This window comes from Pinus tabuliformis, chromosome 5_1 (genome assembly GCF_031772625.1).
Source record: "Pinus tabuliformis cultivar Carrire ecotype Pingquan chromosome 5_1, CPIR1, whole genome shotgun sequence".
NCBI lineage: Eukaryota > Viridiplantae > Streptophyta > Pinopsida > Pinales > Pinaceae > Pinus > Pinus tabuliformis.
The window spans coordinates 929,594,454-929,615,763 of record NC_142305.1 but is presented as its reverse complement, the minus strand read 5'-3'; the positions used below and the strand labels follow the sequence as shown (position 1 = coordinate 929,615,763).

The window sequence follows — 21,310 nt, the reverse complement described above, 5'->3', positions numbered from 1 at the left end:
CCCCCAATCCTGAAATCCTGAAAAACAGATAAGTCTGCTGGATTTTGAGTAAGATCTAAAATTCTACTTTCTCCATATGAAATCCAATGACGGCGAAACCACTCTCAAACATCCTGAGTCATTTCATGGTAATGTTAAAAATTTAAGTAAAAGGATGAAAATGAAAAATAAAGGAGAATATCACTTTTACTTTAAGAATTTAACATTACCATGAACTGCATATCAACACTAGGGCAAACAAATGTAAGAGATCTACATTAGAAAAAAAAAAATTAAAAAACAAATGTTTTTTTTGGGGAAACGTGGCCCGTACGGCCTGGAAACGTGTTTCCGGCCGTACGGCCACGTTTCCGTTTCAGGAAACGTGGCCGTACGGCCAGAAACGCGTTTCCAGGCCGTACGGTACGGGGAAACGCGTTTCGTTTCGTTTCCCCTGGCGAAACGCCCCCTAGGGCCACGTTTCCTGCAACTTAGATCATTACTAATCTTGAAAGAATTTGGAAGGATGCCTTGTTTGATTACTGTCTTCATCAATTGTTTTTAAGCACTTTATTCACTGTGATAAATTCCTTCCTCTACGTGCAGTTGGATGGTATAGCATCTGAATATTTTGTTAGACTCGTTTGTTGATGTTTTACCAATTTACAGCGTAACCTGACTAGCACTGTCCTTATTCATAATTAATTGTAAAATGGGAGTATGTTGCATTTGCAAATGAGATATGATACTCCATAAAAGTCCAGAGCCGAGTTTGTTCGGTATTTGAAAATTGATGTAAGCAACTTGTAACTCAATGGAAAGTGCATTATTAATGTTACTTTTCTTTTTTCTTTTAAGATTGGATTGTTGTATGCAAATAATATCTCTCCAACCGTTCATTTCCTTTTCTGAATACAGACAGATAATCTAGGATTTTATACATATCAATTTACAATATTGAAGAATGATTTTTTCCTGGACAGCTTCATGGATTAATAGATGTAACAGTTCAAAACTTCAAACCATATTATTTCTGTGTGCTCCATAACAGAACTGATAGGCAGGCTGTATGATATTGTCATTTTGTATTTATTGTTGGAGTTTAGTTCTTCATAAGGATAAAAAGGTTGCCCTTCTCCTTCATATAAGTTGTCTGCAGTTGTCCACTAGTAAAAAAATTCTGAAAGCAGTATTGACTCTTGTCCCAAAGTTAGAAATCTTGCACAATGGATGGTAGGAGCATTGCTGTTATATTTTAGAGAATTATATTTTTCCAGGGACGATAGTGTAAGAAATGTCCTCAATGAATTCAGGGTGTTGCTGATCTGACTAGCACTTGAGATATAAAGTCTGATATTTGTGCTAGCCAATGGGAAACTCAAGAGGGAGGCCAATGTCACCACACAAATATTTTCTCACTAAATATCGGCTCTCCTCCATTGCAAGGGTGGTGCCCCGAGGTTAGGATTACTAAAGCTTAATGCAATTAGATTCAAGGCGATATGAAGAGAGGCTTTAGTAAAACAATTTTTTTATTACAAGAAAATAAAGTGGATGGAGGACTGAGATTAGTGCCAATCCACAAGTGCAACGGAGTTGAGATAACAAGCAATGAGGGTCAAAATACTTGGACCACAAGTGAAATGGAGTCAAGATAACAATCAATGAGGGTCAAAATATGTGGAGAATGTATTGTCAAGCCATTACAAAGTGCCATGACTAGTCAACATGGAAATAGGGATTATGAAAATAAAGGAGGGCACTACACAAAATGCACCATCATAACTGCAAACTTAAACATAAGATAATAATGTGCAACCATGAAATGATCAAGGATAAGGTATAAAGCCTGGAATTGTGAATAAAGATGGAGCTCCCTCTAAGGAGTGATCAAACCCAAACATTTCTCAACTATAATCCTCACAAGAACAAATAAGCCAAAATGTGCAGCATACTTCATCTATAATTACACCAATCATCCCAAATATCAAGGCCAGAACATGAAACTAGGATGGTTACAATCTCATATTAATTGCTTCTCATGTAGAGGCGTCCTTTCTAGAGATGATTGGTAGCATCGATTGAATGGCAATTTGACATAAAGCTTAATTATCGACGAGACAAGAAGGAAAGTGATAACCAAACATAAGCTAACACTTTAATTAATTGCTCCAAATAAATATTCAGGGAGGCTCCAAAGGTCTTCTTTATTAATCCAGCCATATTTCAAAATAGAGTGAGCAGATCCTTATATATATTTCACTTCAACTTCTCTACAATAAAATGGTAATTGTTGTTTCCAGATCCACTTATTTCTTCTAAGTAATTACTAGAAAATCACAAATAAGATTATAATAATACATTAGAGGCCCCCCAAGACTAAAACTCCCTCCTAAAATACGAGAATAATGAAGCTACACAAGTGAGAGTGCCACATGTCTTCATCCTAAGCCTACATGTTCATGCAAGCCCATGCAGGATGCCATTTATCCCCTTCTGCTTTGGAATGCTCCTCAAGAGTGACCTCCAACAACAACTTTTTGTTAAAATAATATATTATCAAGTCAAATGGAAAGGGTTCTCTCCAAGAGGCTCCTTGTTCAAAACATAATGTAAAATAATCTCAACAATAGATTCTACATAAAGATGTGCAAGAAGATGGTCATTGGACCATGTTTTCCAAGCAAAAATAATAAAATGTAAGCTGCGGACGTTGTGCCCTAGGAGATGCCAATAGTGGTTGTTACTCCTTGAAATATATGCAAAATGGGAGTGCTCTCCTAGATGATATAATTAACCACCTTGAGATGCCAACACAATGTTAAAGATAGCAATGTTTGAGCATTTTCTCCAATGAAATAACCAACCTGTCCCTCAAGAAAATACCATAGTAATGTGTGGAAATGTCCACTTTTGTTGTTATAACAACCTTCAAGAGAGGGATGACATAGGAGCATGCACAAAGGCAGAGCGAGAGTGCCAGATGTCTTTATCCTTGTTAAAATTGGCAACTAGGGCCAACTTCCACCTTAGGGAAGCTCATATGATGGAGATAATTATTGCATTGGATTCCTCTTTCTGAGAGGTACAATTTTGATATAAAGATCATCTCATTCTGACAAACAGAAATGTAATTCTGAATTTATTCTTTCTCATGGACAAATTGTCAAGGTCAGCTTTAGTCAAATGTAGGCTCATGAAGTCCAATGGATGTGTCTCCTCAGCTTCAACGAAGTGTATAAATAGAAGTGACCCTTCTCTCATTTGGACATCATCAACTCATCACATCATCTTCTCTCTCCTCTCTTGATTGGTTCGTACAACTTGGAGACTCTCTCTTCTTCACACGTGTGGAAGGAAGGTTGATTTCAGGGGGCCGAAATTTCTGTGATTAGGGCAGTGTTTACCAGTGTTGACTTGGGCATGTTGACCAAGCGTTGACTTCTGTTTTTGGATCAAAACTTCGATCTTTTTAGGCCGCATTCTTTGGCACACAAATCGAGGAGATTGGGGACAGTTTGACCATGTTGACTTCAGCATTGACTTTCTTGTTTGACCACATAAATTACAGCAAGAATTGTTTGGGTTGACCGAGCTGTTTTTGGGTTGACTTTGACCCTCTTTGAAAGCCTCATTCTTCTGCTGTTGACCGAGTTGATTGGAGGATGTTTTGGGGCAGCTTTGACCACCATTGAATTTCTGGTTAGGGCGGCATTGACTGCTGATTTGACTGCTGTTTTGGGCTTGTATTTATGATATTTGTACTCTCTCTCTGCTGAACTATTGAAGAATAATAAGAAGATTTGATCAAAGGGTTTCCCCACATTGGGGTTTGTCCTTGGCATCCACCACATCTTGTTTCCTCTTGTCTTCTGCATATGATTTTATGTTCTATCTCCATTTACTGTCAATGTGTATAATTTAATATGATTGCTACTGGATATAATTGGAATTTGTCATTGGGCTGCTAAAGGAACATTGAAGTAAATTGTCTTAAGCATAGAACATACCATTGTTATCTAAAATTAACAATCCTCAACCTACATGTTCATGCAAGCCCATGTAGGATGCCATTTATCCGCTTCTCCTTTGGAATGCTCCTCAAGAGTGACCTCCAACAACAACTTTTCATTAAAATAATATATTATCAAGTCAAATGGAAAGGGTTGCTCTAGAAGAGGCTCCTCGTTCAAAAATTAATGTAAAATAATCTCAACAATAGATTCTAGAAGAAAGATGTGCAAGAAGATGGTCATTGGACCATGTTGACCAAGCAAAAATAATAAAATGTAGGCTGCAAACGTTGTGCCCTAGGAGATGCCAATAGTGGTTGTTACTACTTGATAAATATGCAAAATGGGAGTGCTCTCCTAGATGATGTAATTAACCACCTTGAGATGCCAACGCAATGCTAAAGATACCAATGTTTGAGCATTTTCTCCAATGAAATAACCAACTTGTCCCTCAAGAAAATACCATAGTAATGTGTGTAAATGTCCACTTTTGTTGTTATAACAGCCTTCAAGAGAGGGATGACATAGGAGCATGCACAAAGGCATAAACCTATGTGAAGACTACCATTCTTCCTCAAACCGTGAGCCATAAGTGGGATGATCTAGGAGAATGTGCATCAAGGGAATGTTCTCCTAATAAAATAATCAAACCCATGTGTTTTAAGGAGAGATTATTTACCAATACCATCAACTAATTGTTAACACTATGGGCACAAGATGAGGGTGACCTAGAATAATGTGCCCAAGCCAATCAAACCTTCACCATCCAAAGTGTAGTGATCCATCCTCAAGGCGCGAGCATATGGGAAGTGTGTACAGAAAGGATGAAAGCATTACCCTCCAAATTGTACATAACGATAAAACCCATAATCCATAAAGCACAACCCAAGAAGAAACGCTTAGGACAATCACCACTACCGCCTAAGCAACCTATGCTTTTCACTTTAGGCTGGCTTTTCTCCATCTAAAGCTGTGTATTACTAAAGTTAAGCAATGAGGCACAAGGTGAAGTGAGAGATTAGTCAATGAGGTACAAGGATGTATAAGAGGTGATGGAAGGACATAGAGATTAGTCTTAAATCCAACAAGGGAAATGGAGTCAAGGTGAATCAAAGGGGGCTTATGAGGTCAAGAAGAAAACTCCTCTTCAAGATTGGTCTATTTCATCTAAGGATTAACATAAATAGACTAGAACTGAAAGGGAAGAATAATCTCTCATCTATTCAATATTGGTGACCAAGGACCTATAAGAAGGGGTCCTCAATGAAGCAACCTTCACCCTTCAAGAGAAACTATAGCTTTGATAAACTTATTCAATACCCTTGATAGGGTTCTTAAAATGGATAAACAAAGCAAGACATCAAATAACTATCAAACTAACAAAGGAAGAAGGAGAGGTGTTACCCAAAATGTTTTTCTTTCAAGTGGTAGAATTTACCCTTCATTGGATCAATCTAGTTAGCTTGTAGAAGACTTGAGCTTTCAAAATGAATTCTTTACACACCAAATAGAAACCAAGATAGAAAAGATTAAAGAATTGACACCAATGTTAATAAAGAAAGAACCCTTAAACATCCATATCCTCCAAGAAAAATATGTCAATTAAGCTCCAAGGAGTAGATGCCCCAAACATCCAACCATGAGTACAAATGTGGAAGGACTACTCTATATAGAGTCTAGCTCAACTTCCTTTACAATAAAAAGTAGTTTCTCATGTGAAAACCCTAGATCTAGCCTAGGGAGGAGTAAAAAATTATTTCCTCTAACTAATTATTCAATAATACATAAAATAGTGAAGTGGTCAAACCACATGTACAAACCTCCAAAAAACATATGTGCAAGTGAGTGGGATGTCTCCATCAAAGAAAGAAGAAGATGAAGCAAATGTGCAAAGTCAAGTATCTAATGGTTCCCAAGTTGATATATCCACAATCAACTCAAAGTAGGCAATGAAAACCTTTTAGATCTCATCCAAGGTAGATGTGTAACTCTCTAAGGTGAAACATCACAACAAGTAATGAGTAGAAACCCCCAAGTGTGGATGACTCACCTAAAAATAACTCCAATGGTCATATGTGAAGTCTCAAATGTTTAACCTGTTGAATGGTGTTGTCATTGATGCCAACATCGGTTCTTGATTGCTCTTAATATTTGTTTGGATTGTACTGATTGAAGCTCAAATAGACTAAAAGCCTTGGAAGGATGGCAGGAAACCCTAGAATCCCCACAATTCTTGATAACTTTGTGCATGAAGATCATTGTGTTTGCTCTTGAGAACACCATCACTGAATGCTCCTTGTCATGCTGATTCCAACAGTATATAGCTCGTCATGAGATTCCTCACGGTTTGAAATCTATGCCCGTCAGAAGGTAAAAGCCCTTTCTTGTGGTCAAATCCCCAAAAGCTAGTTGATGTGGCAACCCTTCACTGGTTAACAATAATGAGGCCTACAAGGAATTTTTATTGGATTAACTAAATATTTTGTGGGGTCATTTCATGGGCATAAGGTTCTTTTGGCTCTAAGAAAAATTCAAAATTAAATTTGAATTTTATCCTAAGGACGATTCTCTCCTAAAGTGTATGTCGACCTCCTAAAATATATCTTTTTGGCTCTGAAATTGAATATTTGAAATTCAAACTTCCCTCCAATATATTCAAGTCGACTCTCTTATGAAACCCCTTCAACAATTATAAGAAGCTCCTATCTTCTCCACAATGGTATGTTGTTGACACTGATCTGAAATGACCTAATGTTGATCTTGTGCTTTGAAATTCCTTGACCTGGAGTTGTCACATAGATCCTAAAGAGGTGGTCTTTTCTTTAGAGTTTAGTTTAGTTTTGGTTATGTTTTCTTTGGTTAAAGGGATTCATTGGGTACCAAGAACTGAGGCACCTGTTGGGCACATTCTCTTGGAACAAAAATTGTAGAACTGCAATTCAAGATCATAAGTTTAACGGAGTAATGACATGCAGTCAATCCACTCAGTTACAATGACAGTTGAGCTTTGTTTCCAGTCAGGAGGAAGAAGATAGGATTAAAAAAGAGAAAAAGAAATAAAACACCATATTCATTTGCAAATTCTTCATACTTTTGCCATTTGTGAAGGAAGCTACAGTTGTAGGGCTGTGTTGAAGATATGGATACAATGGTCCATTAAAAATGTTTCGCTTTCAATGGTATTTTACCTTTGTATTGCCTTTCATTATTTGGTAAACATGAATGGACTATAATGCATAACATCGTGCATAGGAGCCTATGCTTGCATTTATATGAGCTAGGCAGTAATAATGGTGTTATACATCAAATTAACTAAGCATTTTCCATATGGAATGGTGGGCATCTACATCTTTTAAAGATTTACGTCAAAGCATATGTTTATGCCCATGCAGTCTTTAGTGCTAGTGCAATGAACCTAAGAGTGCTGTGCGCTGAAAGTTGAATAAACACACCTGTATCTTGTGCTACAATTGTTTGTATTTTTGTGGAGTTGCTACCAAAGATGGCTGTGTGATTAGGAGGCTGTGCAATGTTCAAGCATGATTGTAGCCTTATTGACAGAGGATTGTTCAGGGATAGGCTTGTTGATGTTGCTTGCATTTGGTTAAAGTGATTAGGCTGCATGAAGTCTATGACAGGGTTACTTATGTTTTAGCTAGGGGTTTGTTATGTATTGATTACATTGCTGAGTGCAAGAGACAATGCTCTTGAGGCTATTGCATTAAGGCAAAGTATGTGTTAACGATGAGTTCGTTTTGCTGCAGAGGCTTAACATTTTTAATGTTTGTTGAACAGAGTATGCATAGTACTAGGGTTTTGATACGTTGATCATATTTGACGGAGCAAAGGAGAGTATGAATGATGAGGTGATGCAAAGACCTACAACTGGTTTTCAACAATGACATCCAATTGTTTTGTATTTGGCAGGAATATGAGGTTGAGTTGAGCTAGGGTTTCAACTGCAACATTTATATTGACAATTAGATTTTGGTATTAAAATTGAGTAGAGGCAGATTTGGTTATAACATTGGGTTTGACAAAGGCATATGAAATTAGGGTTTGATGTACTCAATAAGCAGAAGCAGATTTGATTGAGTAGAGTTTTTATTGCAGTGAAGGTTTTGTATTGATATTGAGCACAGGTGGATCTAGTTTGAAAATATATGAAACGTGGCCCGCTGGATGATCAGGGTGGTGCTAGGGCAGGTTGGAGCCTGCACAGGGCATTGGAGCGTCCTTCCAGTGGGAGATGGTAAAGTAGGGCATTGGAGCATCCTTCCAGTTGGAGTTGGTAAAGCAGGGCATTGGAGTGTCCTTTAGGTTGGAGCTGAAAATTTGGATGTAAATTATTGAAGACAAATATTAAGAAGCGTTCATGGTTTTTCTTCCGAAAGGGTTTCCACCTAAAAATCTCATGTCTACTATCTTTGATATTGTGCATTGTTGAATGGTGTTGATGATTGTTTATGTTTATCTGATGATAATGATAATTAATGCTTTGTAAAGTATAAAACTAACTAATTGAAGAGAAATACTGATTCACCCCCCCTGTATTTCCAACATAACCGTCCTCGTCAAATCATTCTAAACACCTCCCACAAGCTCAATAGGGTCAATAAGGTCCACTTATTCCAAGTAAATGGAACCTCCAAGTTGGACGGTTCCTCGAAAGGTAGTGCATACCTAAAAATATGGTGATGTGGTAAAACACTCCATGAATATGATGTGGCAAGGCATGAATGGGCCAGGTGCATCAAGAATAACTCTCAAGTGCCTAAGGTGCAATGTAGATTCCTTAGGAGTTGTGTTGAGGGTAATCCCATTCTTCACGCTACAGGCATTCGAGTAGTAAACCAAATGATTGCAAGTGAGTATATGCCAAGTGTATTATGCCATGATGAAGCCCATGCAATATCCACTTTGCCCCAAAGTTCCAAGGCACTTTGAGGCATTCACACATCCTCATATCCAATCATCTAACAAGCAATGGAGGCTAGAACATCACACATCAAGTGTACCAAGAAAAACATCATCAACACCTCTAACATCATCATCCATGTCATCAACAATCCATAAAACCATGTGAATACTCTAACCATCCAAAGCTCTTTATGATGAAAATCACAAGGGTAGTGAAAAAATTCACTAGTATAAGCCTCATGCAAAATGATGGGTAATAGTTGGATCAACTTGGGGACATGCTCTTCTTGGGAGTGCATGAGAACCTTAGAATCTCGTCATGTACTTGTTAGCAATGACCACAATCATCAATCAAAATTATTTGGTGGGATGGATCCACATCAACATTCCTAAATACCACGTTTACATAATCCATTATAGCAATAGTTCAAAATTGGATTTTACAAAACAAGGCACAAGCCATTGATGTGAATGTCAACATGAAAGGAAATTTAATGCTCATATGTTGAACTTATTCATCCTACTCTAATGCTCAAGAGAGCTGATTATTTCTCCTACCCTACTCTAACATTAGAGAATGAACAAGCTACATGAAATCATAAATTCAATGCAACAACCTTAGCATCTCATCAATACCATGACTTCTCCCCTTGTGTTTGGTCGTTATTGAAAATAATGATACATCAAAAGTGAAGTACATATATGTTGGAACTGTTGGGTTGTGTTATATTCTTTCCACGACTAACCTACGTAGTTAAACGGGGGGTTAGAGGGGGGCGGGTAGCCCCCCTCTACGGGGTCTGGGGCAGCGCCCTGGGAAATTTTTTTTTTGGACCCTATATTAGGTTGGGCGAACCTACCTATGGTTTTGTGCATGATTTTCGCACATGGTATTGGACGCGATGGTTTTTCAGTTCATGGTATTGGATGCTTCGGCATGTATAAATATGTATTGTAACATTGAAAGGAATATAATGAAAAATCAAGCTGGTAGTCCCGGTTTTGGGATCCAGGGAAAAATCTCTGTGCATATGTGTTTTATGGGTTATGCTCTCGCATTGTTTATTTTCTTTGTTTAAGAATTCGTATGCAGGTAATTTCTGTACAGGGTTAAAACCTACAGGAACCTCCACAAGATGATGGCTGGAGTAAAAGATGAAACCATGTGCATCATCAAACTCATGCGCCACTACAAGTCTCCTCTATCCATGCTTCGATAAGGCTGGTATACACATCATCGCTGCAATAAACCTCATGGTACAATACCATAGCTTTTTTGACAACATCATCATTACCTCCCTTAAGCAACAGGGGCTTAGGGGGCTCTACAAAATCTTTTAAAATGTCATGGCTGTTATGACCATTGTGTCTTCAAAATGATAAGAAACCAATAATTACAGTCCATTTTGAGGGGGAAACCTTTAATTAAAATGAATACAATGAACAAGACGATATTTGATGATCCTAAGACTAGGTCTCCTTAGTATATATATAGGAGACAAAGGATATAACTATAATAAAATGGGACCATGAGGGGTTCTAAACTACATAACAATATAACAATAGAAATGTAATCACTCAATATCTAGGGCTTAATAAGGGGTTTATATAGGGCTTAACAGGCCCCTCCCTTTCAAAGAAATGTTACCCTCAACACTTCAGACTATCTGTGAGTATTTCTGCATGAAACATTCATCTTCCCATGTCACTTCTTCCATTTGATGAGGTACTTAGTAATTGCTCAATTTCTCAGCTGCTTAGTCTTTGTTTACAAAATTGTTTATGGTTCTAGTATTATTTCCCCTTCATTAATCTTAGGTAATAAAGATTGGATTGGGATCTTATCATTGATGACCTTATTTAAGCAAGAAACATGGAAGACTAGATGTACACGTGAAGATGAAGGCAACTCCAATGTGTAGGCCAAACTTCCAATCCTCTGAAACACCTTATAGGGGCCATAATACCTCAGAGCTAATTTAGTCCTTTTGTTGCTTGAGCGACATCTGTTTATATGGTTGTACTCTCACAAATACGCAATCCCCTCACTTCAAATTTCCTTTCACTGTAATGTTGATTTACTTGTTCTTTCATCCTATTTTGTGCCATAACCAAATTGCCCTTCAATAGTTTGAGAACCTCTTGTTGGTGTTGGATGTGGTCCTCTACTGCTTGAGCTTTTATAGTCCCTTTCAAGGGTGATGTGATGGATGGAGGATGATATCCATAAAATGCCATTAATGGTGACATTTTTGATGGAGTATGGAAGGTTGTGTTGTACCACCATTCTGCCAAGGGCAACCATTTGACCCATTTTCTTTGTTTATCAAATGCAAAGCAACATATATATCCTTCTAAACATTTATTCACAATCTCAGTTTGCCTATCAGATTGAGGATAGTAAAGATGAGTTATGAGCCAATTGAGTACCCAAACAAGAAAATAATTAAGTCCAAAATTTCTAGTGAAAATTGGATCTCTATCACTTACAATAATCTTTGGAATTCCATGTAGATTTTGGAATATTTCCATGAATGCTTATGCCACAATATTTGCTTTAAGAGGATGAGAAAGAGAGTAAAAGTGGGCATACTTTGTCATTTGATCTACCACTACCATAATGACACTCTTTCCTTCATATTTTGGTAAACTTGTAATAAAATCCATTGAAACTTCTTCCCAACGCTGGCTTGGTATGGCTAATGGTTGAAGGAGCCCTGGGGTCTTGATAGTCTCTCCTTTATTTTGTTGGCATACCACACATTCCACCACAAAATTTTGCACATTTTCTTTAAGACCTTCCAAAAGAAATTCTTTCTTGATCCTATGGTATGTATTTAAGAACCCTGAATGTCCTCCTATAGGAGAAGTGTGTAATTCCAATAGGACCTTTTGTTTGAGTTGAGAATTCTTACATAAGTATAAGTGATCTTTATATGATAACAAACTATTTTTCCATGTAAATTTTTATATTGCATCAAGGTCCTCCTTAATATAATTTATAGTTTTTTATTTCATGTCTCAAATATACTTAAGTATTAGTGTTTTTTTTGCTAAATATTGTTTTTATAAATTATAATATATTAATAATAACTTACGTTGAAAATTTTGAATAAATAATAACAAATATCTATTTATTATTTTGTTAAGTTATTAATTTTGAATTGTTGAAATTTAAACTTGCGAATTAATAAAAAATAATTATTATCTTAAATTTAATTATGTGTAGCCTAACTATTAGACAAAATGGCTCTTTGGCTTGAATAAGTTAATACAATTTCTAGCAAGATTGTGATTTCTTGTTGTTTAAAATATGCTTTTGAATGCATGGATTTTGCACACTGAAAAACCTCGAGGCACTTGATCTTTGCAAATTAAACAACTTAAACGTATGATTTTTAAAACTCCGTATTGGATTTTGAATAAAATTAACTAAAGAAAATGCTCCGAAGAGAACCGTTTTGTTTATTAATTAGACTATTCAAACTTAATTCATAATCTTGATAAAAAATGTCATAACCCTTAATTATTAATCCATTTATAAATGATAGTGGTTAACTCTTGATTTATTTATTTATAATTTTTGAATTTCATCTATAAATTGAGATGGACATATTAATATATATTATTTACCCTAATTTTTGTTAAAGTGTTTAGTTATATTTCCCAGATCTCATCAAGGGCCCGTAAGAGGTTATAAACTAACCAATCAACTAACCAATGAATTAAAGGGCTTAATGTTGGAACTACAACTAACCAATCAATTTTTCTAAGCAATATCTGTGACACTAATTTGTGGACATGAGTCGAAAGGGATCAAGTTTCTTTAGGTGAACTTATTTTAGAGTGCAAAAAACAATGTGTAATTTTTGATTGTTTAAATTGTATTTGTGAATGTTATAGAGATTACATAACATGTGCATTGAGCCATTTTATCAGTGCACATTAAAATGGATCCATCTTAACCCATTAGCATCAATCAAACTAATGTTTATAGGTTTTGGAGCACCTATTTGACAACAATTTTTTCTAATCGCTCTTGTAAATAAATTACCATGAATTATAATACATGTAAATAATATATGGAAATGTAGCGATTTTCTTCAGTTGAATCACATCCTTAGTTTTTTTAGTTTATCCTAAACCATTATAATTCAAAGGTGGTTCATAATTTGCATAAACTCAAATGGTTTCAAAAAATTCCAATGAATCATCAATCACACCAAGTGATTTTTCTTTAGTTGTTACATCTCAATTTTTAACTACATGGTATTACTTTCAATGCTTATTTTATCTTAGTTCTATTGTTTCATTCTCCATTTTTTTCTTGTTTTCAATCATATTTCCTAATGCATACAATATTTTAAGATCAAGGGCCCTTAAGAGATTTGATGGTTGCTTTCTCTTCCCATTAATATTTTACTTGGTAAGCCATTAGATGGTTGTTCTCTCTCTCACCCCTTAATATAATTGGGCCAAATCTTAAGATGAGACCCTGATCCTTGAGAGGTTGCTTCTTTAGTAAAGAAAATTGGTCCATGCAATTCATCTAATAATTCATCAATGATAGGAATAGGAAACTTATCCTTGATTTTCATTTTGTTGAGCTGTCTGTAGTCTGAACACATACGCCACGAACCATCCTTTTTTATAATCATCATCACTAGTGAATGGAAAGCACTTTAGCTAAGTTGAATGATGCCCGCTTCTAACATTTCTTGAACTATACGCTCAATCTCACTCATTTGTGATGTGGATATCTGTAAGGCCTAATGTTAGGCAGTACACTTCTAGGTTGCAAATGAATAGCATGGTCATGTTCTTGGACAAGGGGAAGATCCTTAGGCATTTCTATTCCTTTCAATGTTGCAATTATTATATTCCTTTCAATGTTGCAATTATTATATACATGTTGAAGCATTCATAAACCCCAATCCATTAACTCTGGATTAGAACATAACCGTAGTTCCCATGCAAAAGCCATGCACAAAAAAACATGGGTATGTCCACCCAACATCCTTGGGTCCGCCCAACCATGATTGGGTCTGCACACCTTTGTGTTGGAAAATGTAACTAGGTTCGGTTTTCATTAAATATATTTGAGTCATCTTGTAATGTACTTGTCAAAAGAATAAAGAAAAGAATTTTTTATTATTATTATTCTGACTTATTAAAGCATGGGTTTCATGCTTGGGTCACCATGTTTTAGGTCAAAGTCCCCATTGAGGACTTATAGGATTTATTCTGAGTCAATAGAGTCATTGTAATTTTAAAGAGACCCTTTTTGGGGTCTTGAATCATGTACAAAAGGTTAACTATTGAGTCAAATATAATTTATGTATCCTCCACATCAAGTTGGCCTAAAAGAGATCAAGTCGGCCTAAGGACATCAATTAGACCTCCCTTGAAGCCTATAAATAGAAGTAAGTCGAATTCATTTGGATCATCTCATCTCAAGCAAGTTCGATATCTCTAAGGAAGCCGAAGAAGTACGAAGTGGGTCTAAGGAAGCCAAAGGAAGTGCGAGTTGGGTGTTTCTTTCGTGCCCTAGTTTGGGAGATCAAAATCTTCCAAGTTTTGTTGATGCCGGAAGCTACTACATAGTTGAAGTTGCTGGAAGGGAGGTTGAAGATCTGGGAGGCTGAATTTGTGTGGAGGGAAGGTTTGGCCTTTGTCTAGGGTGAAGAGTTTCAAAGAATACTATTGAAAGGAAGAAAATTTTGACTTGGTTTTCCTGTCGAGGGGGGTTTTTCCCTGGCATAGTGCCTATATTTGGTGTCCATCGTTTTATGTGCTTTTGCTTTGGTAATTGCTTGATGAACTAAAAGAAATAAGATATAAAGAAAACCTAATAAGAAGTCAAGAACATCACAAGTAATTATTAAGTATAAGAAAATCTTTCTGCCTTTCCGGTTTTCTAACACCTTGCGACCCCCTCGTTATGCCTAACAGAACGTAATAACACCTGGAACTAGTTGTGGAAAGAATATAACACATACCCAACATTCTCCCACTTGTTGTTTTCTTTCAACATAGGGGGCCGCAGGAGTGCACAATCATTGGTCCCAAGTTGCAACGCTAATTTTCTCTGCACCAAGAAAACTTCTGAATTCTCATAGACTTTGTCAATGCATCTTTAACATTCTTCAAAGTGTCCACCTTTACGAGCAACACCTTTTTGTCTTCAACCATATCCATCACAAAGTGATACTGAACATCAATGTGCTTTGTTTTCGAATGAGAAGCAGGGTTCTTTGCTAAGAAAATTGCACTTTGGCTATCACAATCTGCTCACTGTACCAACCCCATACTTGAACACAATCTCTGAAACCAAATTGCTTCTTTGCTTGCATGAGTGGTTGCCATGTATTCAGCCTCTGTAGTTGAAAGTGCCACTACAAATTGTTTTTTGCTCATCCAGTTAATTGCTCCTCCAAATAGGTTAAACATATACCCACTTGTAGATCTTATCTGATCTAGGTCTCTAGCCCATTCTACATAAACAAAGCCACATATGTCCAACACTCTGTCTAATCCTAGTCTTCCTTGGTGTTATGTACCTAGGGGGGGTAATATGGGGTACCTCCCTTGGTACCCCATATTACCCCCCCTAGGTACATAACATTATGTACCTAGGGGGGGTAATATGGGGTACCAAGGGAGGTACCCCATATTACCCCCCCTAGGTACATAACACTTGGTAGCACAAACCATAATCCCTAGTGCCACGCAAATACCTGAAAACTTGCTTCATTGCTATCGAATGCTCCGTCCCTGGTTTTGACATAAAGCTGCTTAATACTTCCACTGCATATGCAATGTCTGATTTGGTACATACCATTGCATACATTAGGCTACCGACTACACTCGCATATGGAACACGGGACATGTCCTCTTCCTCTTCCTGTGTCTTGGGACACTGTTCAACAGATAACTTTGGACCTACAGGGATAGGAACCTTCACCGCTTTACTATTTTGCATATTAAACCTCTGCAATATTGTCTTGTTATACTTCCTTTGGTTTAACCAAAGCTTCCTCTTCGGTCATTCTCGTTTAATTTCCATGCCCAAAATATAGTTTGCAACACCAAGATCCTTCATGTCAAATTTGGAGGACAATTGGGTTACCAAATTCTGGATAATATCTTTGTCATTTCCAATCAGTAACATATCATCCACATACAAGACCAGATAAAATACAGATAGTGATTCAACTTGCTCCTTGTGAAGCCAATGTTTTTCCACGATCTTGGTGTCTAGGATAAAATCTTAAATCACTAACGCTACCAAACCAAGAATCACAAGTTCACAACGAAGCTACTTTGCACAATGAAACAATATACAACAATAAATCTACTAGTGCACAAAATATACACAACCTTTTACACAATTTTTTACAATAACCCAATCTTTGTTATATTAATCCAACTGAATAATACAACAGTCTAGGTCTCCCGTAGCAGGGATAATGGCCCCTAAATATCCACAAGTACAAGAATACAAAATACAAGATAATCTGACGATCTCGCTGATGTAGTCGATGATCACAACTTCTTTGTCATATTCTGCGCACCAACGGGTCCTTCGCTTCCAATCTGCAACACCTGCCTCTATCAATGCTCCAAGTCCATTTGGTCACTGAATCTCGGCTATCCAATCTGCTCTCTCATTGGTTGTTTGTCCATCAAAGCATCAACACATCAAGACGCCTATTGAGTTGTTCACAACACCATTTGTGAACAACTCACAACTGCCCACTGCTGCTCCTCAGCTACTCAGGGTCTTCTTCTCACTATACTCTTCCCGTGTTGCTCCAATGAAGACTAACATAGGGCAGGAGGGCTGCCGCTTATCACCATCAAATGTCTCTTCTCTAATGATGAACATGACATCCAATAATCTGCTCCTTTGGCTGGCCAAACCTTGAGCTCCAATCTACCTCCTCTATTCACCTCCTTAGTCCATCAAGGAGCTACTTAGGCTACCAAAACTTCACCCAACTCACAGCTGTCCAAAGTCCTTGTCCATTGCTCTAGGGCTACTTTGGACATCTACTTGTTGCCCTCTGCCAACCACAAGATGTCTAATACCATAGCCATCCAACTAGTAATCACTCAACACAAATACATCAAATAAATACATACCTCTGTCTGTGCATGCAGATGTAGCTCCTCATTGGTTGTGGCACCTAATAGTGTTTGTTGCAGCCCTCAAAATTGCTCCAACAGTCACCTAAAGGCTACGACCTCTCTCCCACATAGCCCTACTTGCCTTTGTTGCTCCCTTTTGATGTCTGTTCCTTTTTTTAAGGGCTTCAACCCTGTCAAACTTCACCTATAACACTTCGGCCAGGAATGCAATGAAGACTAGGGCTGCGGCTCATCAAAACAGAGGTGGACAAACCCATGCACAAACAACCATAACTTACCTTAAGGCAACGACGTTCTTCTGATCATAATTCAAACTTAGAAAGAGATGAAAAACCACACAAAACAAGCCTAGATTTGTATTCAAGCTTGCGACTGTCCTCCTGTAGCAACTTAGCCTTGTTACAAATGTCAAATTCACCGTAACACAGACTCAAACACATTCGTCCTCCTCCTCTAGAGCTCAGCTAAGTCAAATGTATTTTCTATGAGATGAATGCACTCTTGGATGTGACTAAATGACTCCAAACTCACCTCAATTTATATCAATTCATGTGGTGTTAACAACATAAGTTTTGGCACTCTAACACATCAAGCCGACCTCCTATAGGTGCCACATTAACCCACAACTACAATAAAAAATTCATATCTCATGATAGACAACTCAGATGCGAGTGATTTTTGATGCTCCTAGTTGCTCTTGGGGTCTTGTATCATCTCAAATCATCACATGCCCAATAATTCTCGTGGTTTCACACCCACATGCTTGGGTTCCAAGCCCACAAAATGCTTTTGTGGTTCTCCAACACTCTCGAATCCTAGGGCTTGGAGTACCTCCCAAGCTACCAAAAATCAACACTCCCTCTTAGCAAGGGGGTTACTTCCATGACTAGGAAGTAACTTGTCATCATCATCACTGCTTGCAACACTTGCCCAACTCCTAGCACCCATAACTACAATAATCCCTATAGTGTGGACTACACCTCTCTCGGAAGTGTTGCTATCATTGGAAGCATCCTGCATCTTCTTCTTCTCTTGTAACATCTTGCACTCTCTCCATGATTCCTTCTTACCAGATGTAGAAGGACCCTTTCTTCTCGTTGACCACGTTCTCTTCTTGGGCTGCAAAGTCTCCCCTTGAACCTGCAAACTCCCTCTAGAACTCAACTCCCTATGAGCCTCTGGAACCTGAACCTACTCCTCTGAGGCCTACACCTGCACCTGCACCTACTTCTCTGGAACCTGCACCTGGTCCTCCTTCTCATGATCCATAGGCTTGCCCATCAACCTATATAGACCGTGCTCTCTAACTCCACTTGCGGAGCTAGAACCTCTGGGGTTGAGTCTCGCCTTCCCACTCCGGAACAAGATATCAAACCCCTTCTGCTCGATTGTTGAGATAGATATCATGTTATATTTGAGTCCTGGTACAATCAGTACGTCCCGAAATCGCATCACCTGTCCTGACTCCATCTAGAATGGCATGACCCCTGATCCTATGATCTCTTTCTAACTCTTGTCGCACAACACCATGTGCAACTTCAAGTCTGACTCAGCTAGAGTCTCGAACACATTCTGTGACCTTGTCATATGCTTCAACGACCCATTGTCCACGTACCATGCAACCTCGTTGATAGGACCCCGCGAGAAATGAGAGATCAAGGCAAATTCTTCCTTCTCCATCCGCCTGGTGAGATCATCTATCTCGGCAAAAGTGGCAACCTCGAAGACCTGCTTCCCTTTCTTCTTCTCGTCATCTCCCAGTTTCTTTATCGGACATCTTGTTGAAAAATGACACATCTCCCCATAGTTGAAACACTTGATACTACTCAAGTCCCTTTGCTTTCCCTTCATTCGTGCTGCAAGTGCCACGTCATCATCTGAAGCCTTCTTCGAATGAAGATCCTCGTCTTGCAACACTTCCTAAACGAAGTCATTCCATTGCCTATTTCCAGTCTAACAACTTCTCTCTGGCAATGATCCCCTTGATGAAGGGATTCCATTCCTTGGTGAACCCTTTCAAAGCAATCCTCACCATATCAGAATCTGAAATGGTCACGCTGACAACAACAAGCTTATCTTTGACCTGAGAGAACCTCGTCAGATACAAAGTCACTTCTTCACCCTGCATCATCTTTGTGGACTTCAACTTATCCTCTAATACCAATACTCAGTTCTCGTTCTTATTCTGGAGCAAATTCTGAAGAGCCATTCACATCTCATGTGCAAAGTTCTTCCTAGAAAAATGAGGTATTAAGGAGTCCTTCACCCCATCTAGGATGATCAATCTCATAATCGTGTATCCAATTCCTCGTACACTTTCAACTCCTTAGAGTCAGTGGGCTTCTTGATGCCTTTCTCGGCGAACTCCTAGATCCTGTTGACTTGCAAGACCAACTTGATCCTTTCCTTCGATGGGCTATAGTTGGACAACCCTTCTAACCTGTCTTGATACTGGATACCAACCTACAACTTCGACATTGTAGTGAGCCCTTCAACTATAATGTGACCAACTCCCTCTTAAGCTGTACTTCATTGTGCACACTCTGATTCACTGCCCCTTCAAAGTAGCTCAGACACGCTCTGATACCATGTTGTTTATGTTGTTTTTACACAATCCTGGTGTCTAGGATAGAATCTTAAATCACTAACGATATGAAACCAAGAATCACAACAAAGTTACTTTTCACAATAAAACAATAACGACAGTGAATATACTAGTGCACAAAATATACAAAACCTTTTACACAATTTTGTACAATAACCCAATCTTTATTATATTAATTGAATAATACAACAACCCAGGGCTCCCGTACCAGGGATAATGGCCCTCAAATATCCACGAGTACAAGATAATCTAATGGTGTAGTTGATATAATCGATAATCACATGCGAGTCCTTTGCTCCCAATCTGCAACACCTGCGTCTATCGATGCTCGAAGTCCATCTGGCCATGGAATCTCGGCTATCCAATCTGCTCTTTCGTTGATCATTTGTCCATCAATGCATCAACACATTAAGACTCTTGTTGAGTTGTTGACAACTCTATTTGTGAACAACTCACAATCGCCCATTGCTGCTCCTCAGCTACTCAGGGTCTTCTTCCCACTATATTCTTCCTACGCCGCTCCAATGAAGGCTAACATAGGGCAGGAGGGCTGCCAGCTATTACCATCAAATATTGCTTCTCAAATGATGAACACAAGCTCCAACAATCTGCTCCTCTAGCTGGCCAAACCTTGAGCTCCAGTTTGCCTCCTCTAGTAGCCTCCTTAGTCCATCAAGGAGCTACTTAGGCTACCAAAACTTTACCTAACTCACAACTGTCCAAAGTCCTTCTTGTCCACTGCTCTAGGGCTACTTTGGATATCTACTTGTTGCCCTCCAATACTATAACAATCCAACTAGCAATCACTCAACACAAATACATCAAATAAATAAATCTCTGTCTGTGCATGCTGTTGTAGCTCCTCACTGGTTGGGGCACCTAACAATGTCTGTTGCAGCCCTCAAAATTGCTCCAACATTCACCTAAAGGTTGCGATCTCTCTCGCACACAACCCTACTTCCCTTCGCTGCTCCCTTTTGATGCCTGTTCCTATTTTTAAGGGCTTTGACCCTCTCAAACTTCACCTACAGCTCTTCGTTAGGATTGCAATGAAGACTAGGGTTGCGTCTCATCAAAACAGAGGTGGACAACTCTCAGAACCCATGCACAAACAACCAAAACTTGCCTCAAGGTAGCGACCTTCATCTGCTCAAAATTCAGATATACAAGGAGGTGAAAAACCACACAAAACAAGCCCATATTTGTCCTCAAGCCTGCAACTGTCCTCTTGTAGCAACTCGTCTTTGTTACAAATGTCAAACTCACTCAAACACAGACCCAAACACACTTGTCCTGCTCTAGAGCTCGACTGCTTTAGATGTATTTTCTATGAGATGAATGCACTCTTGGATGTGTGTTAATTTTAGATAACATGTTCTTTGCATAAGTTAGTTACTTCAATGTTCCATGATAACCCAATTTATATTTCCATTTCTTTCATTTGCAATCACATAAATCATTATTGCATTGATGGTAATTGAAGAAAGAACATAAACCATAAATGCAGAAGACAAACCAAGACAAGAGAACACAAAAATTGGCTCAAGCCAAGGAAAAAATCCAAGATGGGGAAAACCCTTGATCAATCTTCTTTATTATGAATATCAAATGCTCAGCAGAGAGAGAGTACAATAATTCTAAG

General features: G+C 38.2%; 1 protein-coding gene across 1 annotated transcript in view; it reads left to right on the top strand.

The window, feature by feature from the left end:
• LOC149167831 (prolyl oligopeptidase family protein) overlaps window positions 1–21,310 on the top strand; it is a 247,323-nt gene that overhangs the window by 82,717 nt on the left and 143,296 nt on the right. The window lies entirely within an intron of this gene.